General features: G+C 37.8%; 1 long non-coding RNA gene across 2 annotated transcripts; it reads right to left on the reverse strand.

The window, feature by feature from the left end:
* Positions 1-309: 309 nt before the first annotated feature.
* On the reverse strand, positions 310-13,278 carry LOC308185196. 2 transcript variants are annotated; one of them, XR_013943181.1, is made up of 3 exons: positions 13,204-13,278; positions 8,216-8,360; positions 310-414 (listed from the first exon to the last, which is right to left on the reverse strand). It is a non-coding gene; the product is annotated as an uncharacterized lncRNA (long non-coding RNA). The 2 variants fall into 2 exon arrangements; XR_013943182.1 differs by lacking the exon at positions 310-414 and adding an exon at positions 6,312-6,595.
* Positions 13,279-19,732: the final 6,454 nt, after the last annotated feature.

Below are 19,732 nucleotides of genomic sequence, written 5' to 3' on the forward strand. Positions count from 1 at the left end.
GCTAGGGGTATTTTCTTGATATATAAAGCCTAAAGTGACATCAGACCACAGCCTATCAACCATAACAAATCATTTTCATTTTCATTCTTTGCATCCACATTTCAAATGATTTATCCAAAACAGAAACACAGAAAGGAAGACCAGAGTTTATGTCCAGTCAAATCCATATTCTGACCACTAAAGTTAACCGTCTTCCAAACAAATATCTGTTTGCACAGGAAATTTGTAGTAAGCACGGTGATATTTTGTTTTAAATTGATTACAAGTTATTAAATACAAGTAATAATACAGAGCACTTACACAGTGTGTCGTCAAAGAAATTGGTAGCAGCAAATCCACCTGAATAGCAAGAGGAACTAATTTTCTTCTGGAGACAGCAGACAACAGCTGACTTGAGAGTAGGCATCAGAGAATCTGAAAAACAAAACAGAAAGGTAATCCATCATTCCTCTGCTCTAAAGGCTTTGTAGAGCTCCTGGTAGACACTAATTTTCTTCTCTCAGAGAAAAATATTGAAAGAGTATTGAATGTTCTCTCTAAATAAAACCAACCTGCTAAATGTGGAAGGGATATAGATAACTTAGATTTTATTGATACAAAATACTACATCGCAGGAAGATACAGAATTCTCAGTAGACTGTAAAACATTCAATTTTTCAGATAGTGGCTTAAAATGTTGATTAATGCAAAAATACATACTGTTATATACAATGTGCCATAACAGAGTTACAACACACATAATAATTTATATATAATTTTGAATCTACATCTGACATTTTCTTGCCAAATAAACTAAACCCCATACTGAGAAAAATGTGATAAAATCTTATACCTTGTATTTTAACCCCCACATCCATGATTACACAAACTGCATGGTAAGCCAGCAAGTATAGAAGTATAGACTATGCTTTTCCATCTTAAGTGGAATGACAGACAAATATCACCAAAGATGCGGGTGTTATTAATGTACAGCTAAAGCCATTGTATCGCAGCCTAGAAACAATGCAATGCAAAAACGAAACCTCTGAAAGACTGTGTAATCCAATGAGCACATCAACCAGGAGCTGCAATTCAAATAAACAAGTAGTTCATTAGTTTGCTATTGCTGGTCCTAAATGTATAAAACTGTTCAAGGAAAAACAAAGCATGGTAGTCGCAATCTGTCTGGGTCTGCTGAATCAAATCAAAATGGCCTGGAAAGTGCATGTTGGTGCTGTGAGACTGAGGAATGCAAGTAGAGGCACAGGGTCTAAGGAACCCTCCACAGCCTGTTTTGAACCTGCTAATGTGTTCTGCACACTTAATGGCATCTTATAAAACATCTGGTCTCAAACACTCAAATATTGATTCAGTATATGGAAATCTGGTATTACACTACAGCTGTTTCTAGGAACAGCTTATATAAACAGACCTGACTTGATCGTGCCATATGGTTTTATTTCTGGAGTGCTCTGACTACATTTTTTAGGGGGAGGGGGTGATTAATTGGAGTGATTTATAAGTCCTGCTTGTTTCCTTCAAGGTGGATGATGACTAAGTTGTAAAACCCACAAATTTTGGTGTCCAGGTTCATAAAGGTTTGCAGTTAATGATTAACTGAATGACAAATCTCTGCTGTGCATTCAAGTGTGACTCCAGTGAGTGGGTGATAAGGCCTAAATTCTCAATAGAGTACAAATGTGCAGGATGGAAAGGAAGTATGTTTTACAGGCTCTATGTGCTTTTACCATGCCACATTTACCACACATTATTGAAGGCAAATACAGGGAAATGAGAGGTTTTGAAGAGACAAATATGTTGTGGCCCTTTTGCAAACATCAGTAACAGCTTGAATATTGTACCTGGGTAAAGAGCGAGGCTGCAGGCTCTGGGGAAGTTTTAAAGTCTAAGGAATTTGGTCCGCTTGAAGATGCTGTTTGTCCTGACATTCCTTCCTCACTAGCCTGGCTCTCCAAGGATGAAATGCAGGCCCTCCCATTTCAAGCTTTCTCACAAAATTTTCAGTTTTCTGTCAAAATCTTCATTTGGCTACTCTAACACACCAAAAGTTATGTTTTATCACTTGGCCATATCTGGTGATATATAAATAGAGAATGTGCAGAGTGTTGTGGATACTCCAACGTGACATAACCTAGAGCATGGGCAATTCAGTGGGAAATGATAGAAATGTGTGCAACTGCTGGACTGGCTTCCTCCATCCTTATTCTATATGTCTTTATCATGACTATCTGAACTCTAAACAAACATTTTTCTCTAATGCTTTTGACCTTCTCCCTATTCTCTTCCTGAATTTCTTGCTCCCATGGCTTTGTGGGCACATTTCATCCCCATGCTTCTGCTATGGAGTCAACAGTGGAGACAAGAAGACAGCATCCACCTGATAGTATCGGAGACAGCCATAGCTGTGCAACCTTTTCCTTATTCGCATTAAAACTAAACTGTTTCTTAATATTTGCACCACTGCTGTACTTTTGATTATTTGCACTGGACCTATTCTAGGAACATATAAAATAGTCTCCATTGCTCATCATTTCATGCTGTTAATTATACACTAGGTATTTACCTATTATTCTCCTGCTTATGAATTTTTTCAGAAATCAGGTGGGCACAGAAAAGGTGTTAAGTACTGTACAAGTCAGGCACAAAGGGCAGGGGTAAACACTTGGGTGAGCTGTCCCGTGCCAAGGCCTGGACATATCCATGCATGATCAGAATTTTTTAACTTCCAGATCATGTAGGTCTCCAGAATACCAGATTGCAATTATGTGAATTACTGTCTCAGATCAAACTGGTCATCTGTCTTGTGAAAAGCCTCCTAGTGTGTTAAAAATAAACAAATAAATAGATAGATAGATAGATAGATAGATAGATAGATAGATAGATAATCCTACAATAAGCCATTTTCAATGTTTAAACAGAGCTTTTCAGTCAGCTCAATGGCATTAATACATTTTCCAGACATAAGTTCTGCTGATGAATTTTGGTTAGAATGGAGTCTGTTTCCTTGTCTTTCCTTGGAATGACAAGTTTATTTAATTGATTCATTGCTCTTATGTTTATGAGCAAATGTCTTGAGTGCCTTGGTGCCATTCGTTGTTTTAGTATACATCTTTTGCCTTTCTTCTGCAAGGCTTTTTCCCAAGGAAAAGATCTCTTTCTGTGTTTTGTTTTTTTTTTTTAGTTTTTGTTTTGTTTTGTTCTTATTGTTGTTTAGTTGGTTTGGTTTGTCTTTATGTAATAGTTTTTTTTAATATATTTGTTGTTTCTACTTTTGGATTCCACCAGCTAGTATTGCATATTTTTCAACCAGAAGTGATAAAGGCTGAATAAAATGTTAAGTATGAAATGTCACTTGGCTTGTACATGGTGATATAGATTTTAAAGTCTCCTGTATAGCTTGTGAAGCACACTCTTCTCTATAGTTATATAATGAGCTTCTTAAACTAATGTTAATATATTCTGACACTTTTAAGGTGACACTACACATTGAACTGGATTTACAATGTTAACAATATATTATTTATTCTCATACCTTTTGTTTTTAATATCCTGGCTATAAACTTTCATTAAGATAAGGCTTTATGTCTCATTTTCTACTTCCCTTGACCTACTACTTGCCCATGCAGAGGGAAGGTACAGATTTTCAGGATTTTCTGCTTCCCTACAGTTTACATGTGTTACTGGGTCATTTGATTTGTCCTGTGTGGACTCAATGAAGATGGAAAAGAGGACCGCCACTTCATTAGGAAACCTCTCATCTCTCAAATTTGAGGGATCAGAAATGACAATCTGTTATTTCTCCCATACAACTTCATAAACACATACCCTTCAGCAAAAATCCTTGACTGATTTCCTATTCTTCTTTCTTCCAGTAGTGTGGAATATTCATTCAGTTGATTCTTTAGATGTTATTGTAATTCACATTTAGATAGGAGAATATTGGGCAGGTATCAAATAATTTCTGAGATAATTCAACAGCTGTGTTAATTAGTAGATGTCAGTTTGCACTGCCGTCAATCTGCCAGCAGGATTTGTCAGTGCTTTGGTACAAGTATAAAACAATGAACTTCGGGGGTCACGATATCTCTTTCTTCCCACTGTGGACAGATTATTTTCAATATTTTACATTTAAGACTAATTTTTTAATATTTAAGACAGATATTTCATTTAAGACTAAATATATCATATTTAAGATTGTTAAAATTAATATCAAGATGTCAATTGTACTAGCAGAAGGGTCAGATATATTTAAAAAAGTAATAAAAATAATAAAAATATAGATTTTTTAAATTACAAAATATATATTTTAAAATTTTTACATATTCACAGAACATCCAATGATTTTGTGTTAAGTACATCTTATTCTTGTCACCACAAGACCTCCACAAATTCACTTCCTTCCACTTCTCCGAGTGTTTCTATGTGAGTTGATAAGATTTTTTGCCTTCAAACCTATGGTCTCTGCCTCCTTGAAAGGCACTGCAACATGTAATTTTCTGATGTTTTCACTGCTCAAAAAGTATTTCTACTTCTGTTTTAACATCTTTTGCTTTTGCAAAGTGTTGGGTCTATAAATATGGTTTAGATTGTGGCATTTCATGTGACCCAGTATTCCACAGAAATCTCAGAAATGAGATGTAGAAGGATGTCGGAGATAAACAGAGCCCAGTAGGCATGGACGCATAGTGCACACAAAGGAGAAGTATGATAATACGTTATTTAAGGCTCAAGATCATTTAATTATATTCAAATATATTCAATATCTTAGACATGCTATTTAACAGAATTGCAAACAAGCTGAATTGCACCTGAAACATTTCATATGTTAAAAAGAAAGTTACTCTTTAGAATCAAGCCCAGAAAAAACTTGTAGGCTGGAACATGAAAACCAAATAAGTCTAATCAAATCTTTACATCTCATCTCAGGATTTTCTAGAAAGTCATCATTCCTTCATCTTGATTTGGTTTTATCTTATGTAAAAAGCCAGATAGAGGTCAATTTTTTATATTCAGTTTACAAGTGGCCCAGGGATATATCAATCTCTCCAGACAAATTGATTTCAAAAAAATCTTAAGTGTATAGTTAATATCTAACAGGGATTATTCATGGGGTTTCTGTACCATCAATTCTAAATGTAAAGTTTTCCATTACTGAGGCATTAATATGAATTCTAACGAAGGCTTGTTGTTATTTAGAGGTTCAGGTAATACTCAATACAGGACTGATGATGTTAACCTCTGTACCTTATTTTATGGAATCTTTAAGAAAACACCTCCTCTGGATGTTGAGTATTCCATTGTATACTCTTCCAGAGTTTTTCAGTCAAAATAAGCATTAGTTCACTTTTATGGAAATAAACTACTAGTTGATTTTCTTGTAAAAGACGACTTTACAGTGATAAACTTGTACATAAAAGAATGTAACTGACAAAACATTTTTCTTGCTTATATTGAAACTCAAACTGTTTTACACAGAAGAAAAACAAACTTGAATGTCTGGCAGACAAACGCCAGTACTTGCCTTTTCAATATCATTGGTATCCATTCTGTTCTAATATGACTTTCTGCTTGTAACTACCAGGCAAGAATGTGAACTCTGTGAGAATTATCAATATATGTTTCTGGTGGGAGAAGCCTAGCTAATTTAAGATTATATCCTTGGCCCCAGTTCCAAGCCATTACACAGGGTCACCCACTTGAGCCCAATTTTAGATAACATCTACAATACATAAGCAGAATACCATATTCACACTAGGCCTAAGGATGGTTAAAGGCATGACAGAGTGCAAGTTTTGGCCTTCTTTATTCCCAGGGGTAGATGCTTCCTCCCTAGCATTTTAAACTGGATACTGTATGCATCATGTATGTTGAAAGTAGAAAGATTGGCTTTTATGATGGGGTAAATTTTTAAGATGTCACTCCCCCCCCCCCCCCCTAAACTAAATGCAATTTAGTTTCATAAGCAAATAATATATTTGTTAAGAAAATAGCAAGAAACAACACAGAAAGACCCAAGTCACGGCAGAATTCTCCTATCTGTTATTTAGTGATCAGCCACATTAGATCCCAGGCAATAGAGCAGCACAGTGAAATGCTTCATATCTGTTTTTCATATCAATGCTCTATTAGCAATGATTATGTTTCTGTATACTTTTTCTACATTACAGATAGCCTTAATCTCCCTAATGATGGAGCGTTAGGACAGTAGTAGAAAGCTCACTTAATTTCAATCCCATTGATGTTTTCTTCAAGCAGTAAAGAAAATATCTTTGTTTGTGAGCAAAGATACATCAGAGGGCCCTGTACTTTTACCTGCTTCCTCACAGCTTCAGTGATCCCAGTGCAGTGGGTTCAGTTAAAGCTCATTAATATGAGAGATGAGATGAAATGTCAATAGTGTTGTGCTTTTCTGGGGCAAGACATGGGTGATGCAGGATGTTGAGAGCACGGGAAGCCTGGGAGGCTCAGATTCTGCATCCCTGTGCTCCGATTCTCAGCTCAAAAACGAGACAGTCATTTGTTGACAATGGGATCTTGCTTGTGAAGCATGATGTAAATGCCAGGAGTTTACCAAAGATACATCTGAGAACATCATCTGTCAACAAGAAGGTTTGAGACAAATAAATAAAAAAATAAATAATAAAAAACCTCCTTCTAAATACACACCACAAAAAGAAAGAAACCTTCAAAATATTCAAGCTTTCAGATGTTGTGTTTCTCATCTAATTACTGTTACAGTCATTTCATATCTTCATTAATTTACTTTAAAAACTAATGAAAATCACACCTGCTTGGAAAATAACAGCTAAATTTTAATTGAGTATGGAAAACCAAACTCTTTAATATGTTAAGCCTCCAAAATGCCTTTCTCTTTTCCAGATTACATTTGACATATAATTCCTGTACTAGTAGTATCTGCAATACACACTGTGTACCAGAACATCCTGCTTTCAATAAGTTTTGTTTCTCATCTAGATTTTTTGATAACTGTTAGCTCTGAAACTGCAAGGACTTGAAGTATAACTGAAAGTACATAGTACAACAAATCAAAGTTGTATAGTGGAGTAATAAAAGAATGTTTTAAAAATGGGAAATGTAAGATAAATATAAGGTGACATATCTGCCAGTGGGCTGTTTCATAACGAGAATAAATCTCCTAAAGAAAGCAAGGAATCATCATTTGTGAATTTTAACACCACAAATGAACAAAATTTTCACTAGATTTTTGCATGATATTAGAGATGTCTTTAAAAGATGCTTTCTACTTTCTGCCTGCTAGTCAGAGAAGATATATCTCAATGATTGCAGTAGAAATTATGTAAATTGCTTACAATCAAAAATTCACCCTTGTATAACCTCCAGCTTTATATTAAGCAGTTGAAAATATTTGCAAACCTTAACATAACCACATACGTAAAAAGTGCAATATTTAGTTTTACTGATAGAAAATGTTGTATGGAGTACTTCAAGAAAAATAAAGAAGACACTATTGTGTCACAATAAACACCATAATAATGAGAGAAGAAAGGCTCCACAGTTTTAAAAATGCTCTCATTAATAAGACATCCTCAATGTTATGTGGTACAAGCTAATTAAAACAGAAGTCCTACTTAATTTTGGCAACCTACTGATTTTGTTAGTATTTCTTAATGATTTTACCATTCTATCCTCTTCAGACACAAAGCAATTGCATGGAAAAACTGAATGAATTACTGTGCTGTATCTGATAGATCTTTGGTGGAATGATTAGAAATTTTTACAGTTCACTTTTAGAGTTTATTTTTATTTTATTCGATCTTAATGGAGTAGTTTGGCTTTATCTTGAAGGAAAGCCCATGCACAAATAAATAAATAAATAAATAAAAAACTGTAAGTCTGTACGTTTTTGCCAGCTGTTCTTAAACACGGGAGGATTAAAGGAACAGTGAAGGCAAAATCTTATAGGAAAATATTTTAATAAGTATGTCTTATTTGAAAACTCTTACTCTGTGTTTCAGGTGATTTCAAACTGAGTAACATTTTTCTGTATTAAGAAAGTGAAACAGTGAGTGAATTGTTTTGCTCCTGTTAACAAGAACTCTAATATGTTCTGCATTTAAAGAATAAGAGTTGTGGTTTAAAAATAAATCTTATTCTATCACTTATGTTACATTATGAACCAAGATATATGTGTTACTTGGATGTGACACTTCCTGGGTAGTCACAGAAGACTCACCTTGGTGTAAAGCTGTCACAGAGGTTTCCATATTTCTCCAGGAGAAGCAGGGCAGAGTTGAAGTGTTGCTGGAATCTGGCACAGTCCTCAACTTCTATGACAGTCCCTTGGGGACACCTTTCTCTTCAAACTTACTCTGGGAGACCTAGTGGTGTACAGACAGCTCAAGATCACAAGGTCACAAAGAAGGCTTCAAATCAGTTTTGGGGGTATGCACATAGTACAGTAATTATACACATCAAAAGCTATGTGCCTTAGAGCTTAACTGCAGAAATCTCTGGGCAAAGAATGAGGAGCACAAAGTTTTATCAGCCATGTCAGAAATTGTCATGGGGGTGATATAAATTTGTGTGAATAAACATTAGGCAGTGAAAATCCTTACGTTTATCTGAAGATGTAAAACTGTGTAGCATTCAAAATAGCCCCTAAATTCATCAAAGGTTAAGGCTTGAAAAAGGTCATTACTATTGAGGTGGAGGCCATTTGAAATTATGTCCTCAGAACATACCTAAACATGCAAGTCCTTGCAGATGTGGCATTTTATTCTTGGCCCTCATTTGTCACCATGTATCCCTAATGCTTCCAGATGTCAAATGATCAGCCTCAAACAAGACCTTCTACTTCAGTGTGCCCTCTTACGTACAGGTGGGCTAGACAGGAAGCCTAAGGCTGGGCTTCCTGAAACTATATAATGTGACATGCTGTAGCTGAGAGTAGATGTCCTGAAGGAGATACACTGCATGTATGAAGATCCTGAATGATCCATGCTCATAAAGAACACCTTGCTGGGTCAAAGCAATGGTCCCTCTTCTAGCCCAATATTCAGTCTGATGGTGGCAGTACAAGATGCCACTTTGAGTAAGCATTTGAGTCTCACCACTTCATTCCTCTCATAATTCTCAAATATCCTGAAACAATAGTCAGTATAGCTATGCTTAGCCTTTTTGTTGTCCTTTTAAGGATGTATTGTATATTCATTTGTCTAAACTCTTGTTAACATAATAATAACATCCATCTCCATGAGCTCTGTGGCAGCAAGCTCAAGAAATTCACAGACTACTGTATAAAGAAGTGTTTAGTCTGCTTTAAATTGATTTCCTAAAAGTTTCATAAATTTTCTCTGAGTTATACCATTATGGGATTCAATGAATAATCATTCTGCTTTCACCTTATCCACTGCTTTCATGACTCTGTACTTCTCAGTATTATTTATGTGCTCAGCAGGAACAAGAGATTCCGAATCTCTGACTGTTGGGTCTTATCCAAGGGCTGCTACTGAAATATGTCTTAGGATAAATCTAATAAAAAATTAGATATTGTCTCAGGTAACAATACGCATTTGTGAGAGAAATGTGATAGGAGGCTAACTGTAGATAGATGCACATCATAGCTAGTAAAAAAGACACTTTACAAAAAGAAAACATAAAATGACAGGACGAAGTCTTCAATGTTATACATATGGTAGATTATTTGTGCTGAAATAAGATTTCTGAAAAAAAAAATGAAGATATTTATAAATAAGAAATGTCTGCTTTTTTTGTTTATCTTCCCTCTTTTTTTCTAAATAAATCATTTAAATTAAATGATTTAAAATATTTCATAACTTTGTTTTTAAGCAATGACCCATCATTTTGATCCTTTTTAATGATTTTTTAAAAATCATTACAAAAATTAAAAGGTAATAAGGGTATCTAAGAATAATAAATACTTAAATTATGTTTTTCTATTTGCATCAGTTAACATATATCCGATGGTTGACTTTGCGGTATAGGATGAATACATTAAAATATCAAATGATTCTGACTAGCAGCAAAGAGTTTAAATAGAGTGATTATGGAATCATGGTAAATACGGAGATTCACACAAATTCCAGCTTCCTTCTACATATAAGTTTAACTTTTGTGCAGCTGTTGGTTTAGGCCAGCTCTCATATAGGTGAACATACTACACTGAAATATGTTTGTTAGTCTAACAGAACCTTTTTATACCTTTTTGCCTGTCAGATGAATAAAAAGTAGAGATGAAAGGGAAAAGAGAGAGCAAGTCTGACAAACACTTAAAATCATGTGCTTGTGCTTATGAAGAAGCTGTAGCTTTGATTAGCATCCTGCTTTTTCTCTCTGTGCAGGGTCAGGACCTATGCTATAAATACTTATTTCATCACAGGGAGCCAGTTTCAACTGTGTTTGGAAACTTGAATTCAGAAGCAGTAAAGCAGATTGAGAGGGTCAAATTTATACCTGATGTAATCCCTTGGCAGAAGACCAAGGATAAATTTGGCCCATATGTACATACAGAAGTAACTAAAAATGTACAAGTGTTATAGAGCCAGATAAAGCAGCAAGTCAAGGGAGAACAGAGGGCATCAACTTGAGAGGTAATCAATATATGTGAGAGGCTGGAAAAGATAAGCAACACCAATGTCAGCAGAAAGGCAGAAGTGGGGGAATAAAGCTATCACAAAGTGGTAAAAACTTTCTGATTCTCCCTGCTTCTATCAGTGAAGTTTACCTTTTGTTAATTATTTAATTGTTTATGTTTAAATTATGCTCTTGGCTACAGTAGCATGCAATAGAGGATATTACCAGTAAGATTTTTTATTTCTTTTTTAGGCCAGAATGAAGCCCTGATATCTTGTTTGGATGAAAGAAACTCAATTTGCAGTTCTGCTTATGCCCAAAAGCCCACAACATAAAAAGAAGGCATTCTTGGATGATGTGCACAGCGATGACAATGTAGCTGGAAGGATCATGTGTTGCCCCCAAAAGGAATTAGCAACCAGAAAATTAAGACTGTAATTGTTTCTGTTCCAACATCAGCAGTTTCTGGTACATGAAAGAAGTTTTTCCATGAATGCATAAATATCTGGGCAGATCCCAGCTCTAATGCACATAAGACCTTGTGAGTCCAGATGTGCATACAGATAAAATGTTTAGTGCTCAGAGGAAGATTTGGAATTAATATGTCATGCTTATTTCAAGTCAATGGAATTACATTTATTCCCACAGGTTGAGCATGTAGTCTGAAGTATTATTTTGAACTTAGAAGGCCAATTTATAAAGACAGAAACTCTCTGTAAAATGAGTATCTGGATTCCTTATTGCCCAGTATTCTGTGTAGCCATTTATTTACATGAAAATGTAGATATAAACAAGTTATTGACTATGAACATTTACACTTCCCTAACTCAGTGAATGTTATGCCTGCATATAACATAACTGAAAACAAGTACAAAATAAGCCTTTATTACTTTACCTAATAGAAGGATCTAAATATGCCCAGATCTCACCTTCTATCTCAGGAGCATTCAGTACACACCCACTAAACCATTATAAGGGAATCCTCCAAACATTAACTGAATTTCATTTTGATAATTTAAATACATAATACAGCTGTATAATTAATACACCTGTATACACCTGTCTATTTAAATGTATAATATGCATGTATAACATAGATATGTAATATACATATTGTATATTTACAATATATTTAAATGTATAATGTAAAATGCAGGACCTTTTAAACATGCCATCTCTTTTGTTTTGTTTCTGACCATTTTTCCATGTATTAGCTACAATGTTTTAGAGCTAATCTGAACTGCTTTTAAAAGGGTGCTAGCACAAACCCCATAGTGCATAAGCTGAAACAGGTAAGCCTGTATTTGAGCTAGCTTTTGGCAAGCTTCAGTAGTAATAGAACTTAGTGCCGTGTTAACATTACCAACTTCTTTTTAACAGCTTTGTCAAAGCTATAGGATGGATTTGTGTTCTCAGGTGCAGTCATCCTTTGATTTTTCCCACCTAGAGAGCCAACTCAAATGCATTACCGTCTTCTGTTTCCTTGTTTATGCAGGTCTTCTTCCAGCTAAAGAACATTGTGGTGCATATATTGCATTGCTTGCATTCCAGCAAGTAGTTTTAATATAATCGCTATGTATGTATCTATGATGAGAAATGGGAAGCTTTTTCAGTTTCTCCAGCTTGGGTATAACTGTATGCATTCAGAGCTTGCCAATGCGATAATATTTAACTACACCTGCTTTATATGACTGCTATTAAGTTGCTGAAATTCTAATGATGCTGGCCTAGAATATACTGGAGTACTGAGGGAAAGGGAATTTCATTCTTTTTTCCAAGTCTTATTTGTCTGAAAGGACTCAAAAAAATTGGCATAAGTTTAAATTCATTTTATAGGTATGAATTTGTATTTTTCAGCTACAAATAAAAAGCTTCAGGTAAAGAATTCCCATAGCTAGCTTAGAAATTATATTTAGCACATAACATAATCACTGAAAACAACATCAGCACAAAGCTGGGAAGAAAAGACAGAGAAATACATGTGTTTTTGATGTGTTCTTGGAAAATTGTATCTGGCATGTTTTAGCTGTTATCCCAGACACCAAGGTTAGTGATGCAGGGAATATTTAAGAGGAAAAACATGAAGGACAACCTGCTGTCAAATTAAAAAGTTCCTCTGCAGTATCTCCTATATAATATTTGCTGAATCACTGTCTTTAATTCCCTGCAGAGGAAGGTGGAGTTAAATGACCTGGTTGCATCAGATATTTTGAATTTACTCTTCTCCTTGTACCTTATACCTTTGTCTCATCTATATCAGGCTGCGACAAAGACAGCTCAAGCAAAACCAGGGAATACTTGCCAAAAAGAGAAAACAACCCCTTGCACCAATAACAGTGCTGTGTTTTTTAGGCTCCACGGAAGAGTTGTGGGAGGATTTTCTCTGATCTTCACTCTTATTGCATGGCTATAACCAATTACAAGAAAGGCAACCTCTGTGATATCCTTATCATCAGTGAGCTATATTGTTGTGTGTCTTCTTGTTAACGTAATCCCAGACTAGTTGAAAACCTTATGGAAACCATATGGAAAGAGAGAGGAGGAAGTAAAAAGACATACAGACAAAACCGTAAAAGGTCTTTTGCCAAAATTCTTCCAAGAACTTGGCTTCTCTTAAGGTTTATTTACCGTTTATTTCAGTGCTGCTATTATTTCCTCCTCTAGGTCCCCTTCTCTCTCTCCTGGGTGTCACTTGGAAGCATCTGTCAAAACACCTCCAAAAGAACATCATCAAGTCAACAGAGGCTACCAACATGAGAAAATCAGTCATACTATTGAATGACATCACAAGCCCCCTGCTTTTTTTTATCTGCCGCTAAACAAACCACACAGGACACACTGACATTTTGGTATGCATGAGCAAAGAACACAGATATTTTGGTGTCTTTTGTAGAAAGTGACTGAAATATAGAAAGATTTAAAAGAAGCATTTGCATGCATGCACTCGTGCGCCCAGCAATATCAGTGCTAGAATAATTTGTACTAATAGCTGATAGATTTTAGACTGCTGCTTCTGTCTGTAAAGGTGCACACCTTTCATGTGGACATAACAGAAAATTGTCATGCATGAAACAATCTTAAAATTACTTGACATCATCAAGTGAAAACATCATCTTTGGAGAGAACCTGAGGATAAATTTTGAGATTTTGGAAGTGACGTAAGAGCTGTCCTTTCAGAGTATTAGTACTTGTTAGATCCTGCTTATCTGCAGCCCTCTTTGTGCATGAAAAAGGAGTGGGAAATATGGTGTACCCTGATTAATACTGCATGTGCACTGAACACTGATCTTCTCTTGTCTTATATGTTGTTTATTTGATCCTGAACCTGGTAAATCACAAGGTTCATAAACGGCAGAAAGGATATACGTATCTTGAATCAGGCAGTCCTTTAGGTAGTCATCAGACTTGTCATGACTAGCTTCAGAATTAGACACTGGAGATTCATTTCAGGCTGTTATTAGATACACGAGTGTGCAGTGACCCCGTAGTGTGCAGTTATGATTTGTCATTATCTTAAATGTACACAGCATGGGCAACAAACAGGAGGAGCTCTAAGCCATTGTGTGGCAAGCAAACTATGACATAGTCGCCAACACTGAAATGTGGTGGGACCACTCCCATGACTGGAATGCTGCAATGGATGCCTACAAGCTCTTTAGAAGCGACAGGCAACTAAGGAGGGGCGGTGGCATGGCTCTCTATATTACACAGTGTTTCAATGTTGTTGAGCTCAGGATTGGGAATGATAAGGTAGAGTCCCTGTGGATAAGGATCAAGGGCTTGGCCAACAAGGCAGACATCCTTGTGGGGGTCTGTTATAAACTGCCAAACCAGGATGAAGAGACGTATGAGGCAGCTGGTGGAAGTCATTCAGTTGCCAGCACTTGTTCTCATGGGGGACTTCAATTTCCAGGACATATGCTGGAAATACAACACAGCCCTGAGGAAGCAGTCTAGGAGGTTCCTGGAGTGCATGGATGACAGCTTCCTGACTCAGCTGGTTAATGAGCCTACCAGAGGGGGTGCCCAGCTAGACCCACTGCTCACAAACAGAGGACTGGTGGGAGATGTGGTGGTCAGTAACTGTCTTGGGCAGAGTGACCATGAAATTGTAGAGTTCTCTATTCTTGGAGAAGTCGGGGGGGGGGGGAGGGGGGGGGGGGGGTCAGTAAAACTGCTACCTTGGACTTCCTGAGGGCAGACTTTGAACTGTTCAGGACACTGGCAGGAAGGGTCCCTTGGGAGTCAGCCCTGAAAGGCAGAGGGGTCCAGGAAGGCCAGACACTCCTCAAGAAGGAAGTCTTAAAGGCTCAGGAGCAGGCTGTCCCTTTGTGCCATAAGATGGGCTGGCGGGGAAGAAGACCGGCATGGCTGAACAAGGAACTTTTGCTGAGTATCCAGGAGAAAAAGAGAGTTTATATCCAGTGGAAGAAGTGGCAGGCGACTTGGGGAGAGTACAAGCAAGTTGCCAGTGTATGCAGAGAAAAAATCCGGAAGTCCAAAGCCCAGTATGCGCTCAAACTGGCTGCTGTCATTAAGGATAACAATAAATGTTTTTATAAATATATTAACGGCAAGAGAAGGGCTAAGGACAATCTTCATCCTTTACTGGACACACAGAGAAACATGACTACTGAGGATAAGGAAAAGGCTGAGGTTCTCAATGCCTTTTTTACATCTGTCTTTACTAGCCAGACCACTTACTCTCGGAGTACTCAGCCTCCCAACCTGGAATTCTGGGATGGGGAGCAAAAGAACCCCCCCACAGTTCAGGTGGAAACAGTTAAGAGATGTGCTGCTCCACCGGGACTGTCACAAGTCCATGGGGCCAGATGGGATTCACCCGAGGGTGCTGAGGAAGTTAGCGGATGTGATGGCCGAGACGCTTTCCATCATCTATCATAGTGGTCATGGTCATCTGGGGAGGTTCCAAATGACTGGAGACTTGCTAATATGATGCCCATCTATAAGAAGGGTCATAAAGAGGACCTGGGAACCTACAGGCCTGTCAGCCTAACTTCGGTGCCAGGTAAGGTGATAGAACAGGTCATCTTGAATGCAATCATGCAATGCATGTGGGACTACCGGGGATCAGGCCCAATCAGCACAGGTTCATGAAAGGCAAGTCCTGCCTGACCAACCTCATCTCCTTCTATGACCCCACCTGGTGGATGAGGAAAAGGCTGTTGATGTAGTCTACCTAGACTTCAGCAAGGCCTTTGACACAGTCTCCCATAGGATTCTGGAGAAACTGGCAGCCCATGGCTTGGACAGGTACTGACTGGATGGCTGGGCCAAGAGAGGGGTGGTGAATGCAGTGAAATCCAGCTGTTGGCCAGTCACCAGTGGTGTTCCCCAAGGGTTGGTGTTGGGGCCCATCCTCTTTAATATCTTTGTTGATGATTTGGATGAGAGAATTGAGTGCACCCTCAGTAAATTTGCAGATGACACCAAGTTGGGGGGAAGTGTTGATCTGCCAGAGGGTAGGAAGGCCCTGCAGAGGGACCTGGACGGCTTGAGTCGATGGGCAGAGACCAATGGGATGAGGTTCAACATGGATAAGTTCCAGGTCCTGCACTTTGGCCACAACAACCCCATGCAACACTACAGGCTTGGGACAGAGTGGCTGGAAAGCTGTGCAGAGGAAAAGGAACTGGGGGTGCTGACTGATGTTTGCCTGAACATGATCTGACAGTATGCCCACATGGCCAAGAAGGCCAACAGCATCCTGGCTTGTATCAGTAATAGTGTAACCAGCCAGACCAGGGGGGCGATCGTCCCCTTGTATTCTGCTCTGTTGAGGCCACCCCTCAAGTAGTGTGTTCAGTTTTGGGCCCCTCACCATAAGAAGGACATCGAGGTCATGGAGCGTGTCCAGAGACGGGCTATAAAGCTGGTGAAGGGCCTAGAACACAAGTTCTTTGAGGACCTGCTGAGGGAACTGGGGTTGTTTAGTCTGGAGAAGAGGAGGCTCAGGGGAGACCTTATTGCTCTCTACAGCTACCTGAAAGGAAGGTGTGGGGAGCTGGGGGTTGGCCTCTTCTCACAGATAACTAGCAATAGCACTAGAGGGAATGGCCTCAAGTTGTGCCAGGGGAGGTTCCGGTTGGAAATTAGGACACATTTCTTCTCAGAAAGAGTAGTCAGGCATTGGAACGGGTTGCCCAGGAAGGTGGTAGAGTCACCGTCCCTAGGGGTGTTTAAGGAAAGTTTGGACTTGGTGCCTAGAGACACGGTTTAGTGGGTGACATTGGTAGTAGGGTGATGGCTGGACCAGATGATCTTGGAGGTCTTTTCCAAACTTAATGATTCTATTATTCTCTGACATAAAAATGAGGTTCTTGAATCCAACATACCATTTTAAGCAGGCAAAATTTGTGGTCTTTTAGAAAAAAAATGCTTTACAATATGACAAACTTTGCTTATTATTATTCTATTTATTTTGTCAACATGAAGGCTTACTGCTGCTTATGTATAGGCTCAGACCATGCAGACACTTCTGAACATGTTGTTCATACCTCTTTATCCACACTTGGAGTCCACATCAGTGCTCATTTTTTTTGATTATCTACTAATTCAGAATAACACAAGCCATTTCCATTACTCTGTCTGCCATAGCTCCTTGATTTTGCTTTAAACAAACCTAACTGATATACTGGTAACAAAATAAAAATCGTACCATAAAGATCATAAATAGCCTAGAGTTCTTCTGCCTGTTTTCAGTCAACTCCTGGACTCCACTCACTGCAATTCATTCCAGTGGACTGGATTTGCACTATACAAGGAGTCCCTGGATTATCTCTTGAAGAGCTCCTAGACATGTATCAGAAAAACAAAACAAAATTATATTTGCATGCACAGCATTTCCAAAGGATTCTGCCCTGCCACTAGAAATTTGAAAGGGTCCACAGGTATCGGAAACTTTAGCATTTACAGGTGGGAGTTTCAAAATATTCGGTAAGAACTCAGTTGACCTCCCATTGGAGACAATCCAACTGTGATTTTTATTGTTAACTTTGGCAGGATCAGAGCCAAGATTGAGTGTTTTAAGAATTATATTCTAATATACAAATGTGGTAGTCATCTTTCTGGAAGTATTTATTTTTTCCCCAACATCTAAATATTCACTAATCTAACTGAAAAGGTCTCCGAATTTTGTAGTTTGTTCTAGAGAAACAAGCGTCTTAAAAGGATGACTCAACAAAACAGGTTTATTACAGTAACAATGAATATTTCACCACACGACTGTATCCTGGGGTGCATCAAGCACGGCATTGCTAGTTGGTCAAGGGAAGTGATTGTCCAGCTCTACTCTGCGTTGGCGCTGCCTCACCTCGAGTACTGTGTGCAGTTCTGGGCACCACAGTACAAAAAGGACGTTAAACTGTTGGAGAGTGTCCAAAGGAGGGCGACGAAGATGGTGAAGGGACTAGAGGGGAAGACGTATGAGGAGCGGTTGAGGTCATTTGTCCTGTTCAGCCTGGAGAAGAGGAGGCTGAGAGGAGAACTCATCTCAGTCTACAGCTTCCTCATGAGGGGAGTGGAGGGGCAGGCGCTGACCTTAATCCTCCTTAATCACCAGTGATAGGACCCATGGGAATGGTGTTAAGCTGAGGCAGGGGAGGTTTAGCCTAGACAACAGGAAGAGGTTCTTCATCAAGAGGGTGGTCGCACACTGGAACAGGCTCCCCAGTGAAGTAGTCACTGCACCGAGCCTGTCTGAATTTAAGAAGAGATTGGACTGTGCACTTAGTCATATGGTCTAAAATTTTGGGTAGACTTGTGTGGTGCCAGGAGTTGGACTCGATGATCCTTATGGGTCCCTTCCAACTCAGGATATTCTATGATTCTATGATTCTATGACTGGAATAGTAGGCAAGGTAGGGCTATATTTACTATGGGACATGGTAAAATAGAGTATTTTCTTTAGTGCTGTGCAAGAACTTAAGATTCACTTGAAATTCAAAATGAAAAATAATGCAACGTATAAATCAGGAAAAAAAATGGGAAAAAAAAAAGCTTTCTATCTGTTTATTAATATATTTCAGTAGCATGACTCTTGGAAAAAACAGATAAAATTCATATTTTTTATTTTATGGAGCTATTTGAATGAAATTATTTAGGGAAGAAAATGTATTGCTGTACAGAAAACCTCTTCCTGTGTAATTACTACATTTTTATTATTATCTGAGCTCAGGAATATGGCCTTCTCCCTCTTCTTCTTCTTCTTCTTCTTCTTCTCCTTCTTCTTCTTCTTCTTCTTCTTCTTCTTCTTCTTCTTCTTTTCTTCTTCTTCTTCTTCTTCTTCTTCTTCTTCTTCTTCTTCTTCTTCTTCTTCTTCTTCTTCTTCTTCTTCTTCTTCTTCTTCTTCTTCTTCTTCTTCTTCTTCTTCTTCTTCTTCTTCTTCTTCTTCTTCTTCTTCTTCTTCTTCTTCTTCTTCTTCTTCTTCTTCTTCTTCTTCTTCTTCTTCTTCTTCTTCTTCTTTCTTTTCTTTCAAGTTATTTATTTTAACAGAAATGGCATATCTACCAAAAGGAATTGTAATTTTTTCCACCTTAAAACAAAAATAAAATACTTGGTATCCAATTTATAGCTTTTCCTTTATTTACTTTTGATTCATTTAAAATCCTTTTTGAAATGTTGAATATTAGAAAGGCAGCACAGATGCTGATTCTGTTTGCAATGGCCTAGAAAAGAAAAGTGCAAGCTTTAATCTGATGTCTAGGCTGCATTAAAAAAATTGGATTGAAAAGGATTAGATTAGATTAGACCTTCTGGATTTAAAAATGTTAAAACTCCATTTATGCTTTAACATAATCTCCTTCCACTCCCTGGAGCCATCAAGATGAGCACTGTCCTTTGCAAACATTTATTATTATTATTATTAAATTTGCTTCTTTTTCATTTTAACATCCCAGTTTCATATTTGTAATAGCAAGAAATCCTCTGAGACAGATCTAAAAGTTCTTTCCAACCTGGTGAGTGGAAGGGCAGGCACCTAAACCTCTGGCTTTTACAATGATTTTATGTATTTGTGCACAGTCACAAATGTAAATATTAATAGCTAGTTTTAAAAAGTCAAATAAGAATGAGTGCTTTTAAGGACTTTAGAGGCTTGTGAGAGAGTGGTGATGCTTTGCAGTACAACAATTTATTT

The sequence above is a fragment of the Anser brachyrhynchus genome, assembly GCF_964034855.1.
Source record: "Anser brachyrhynchus genome assembly, chromosome: Z".
Lineage (NCBI taxonomy): Eukaryota > Metazoa > Chordata > Aves > Anseriformes > Anatidae > Anser > Anser brachyrhynchus.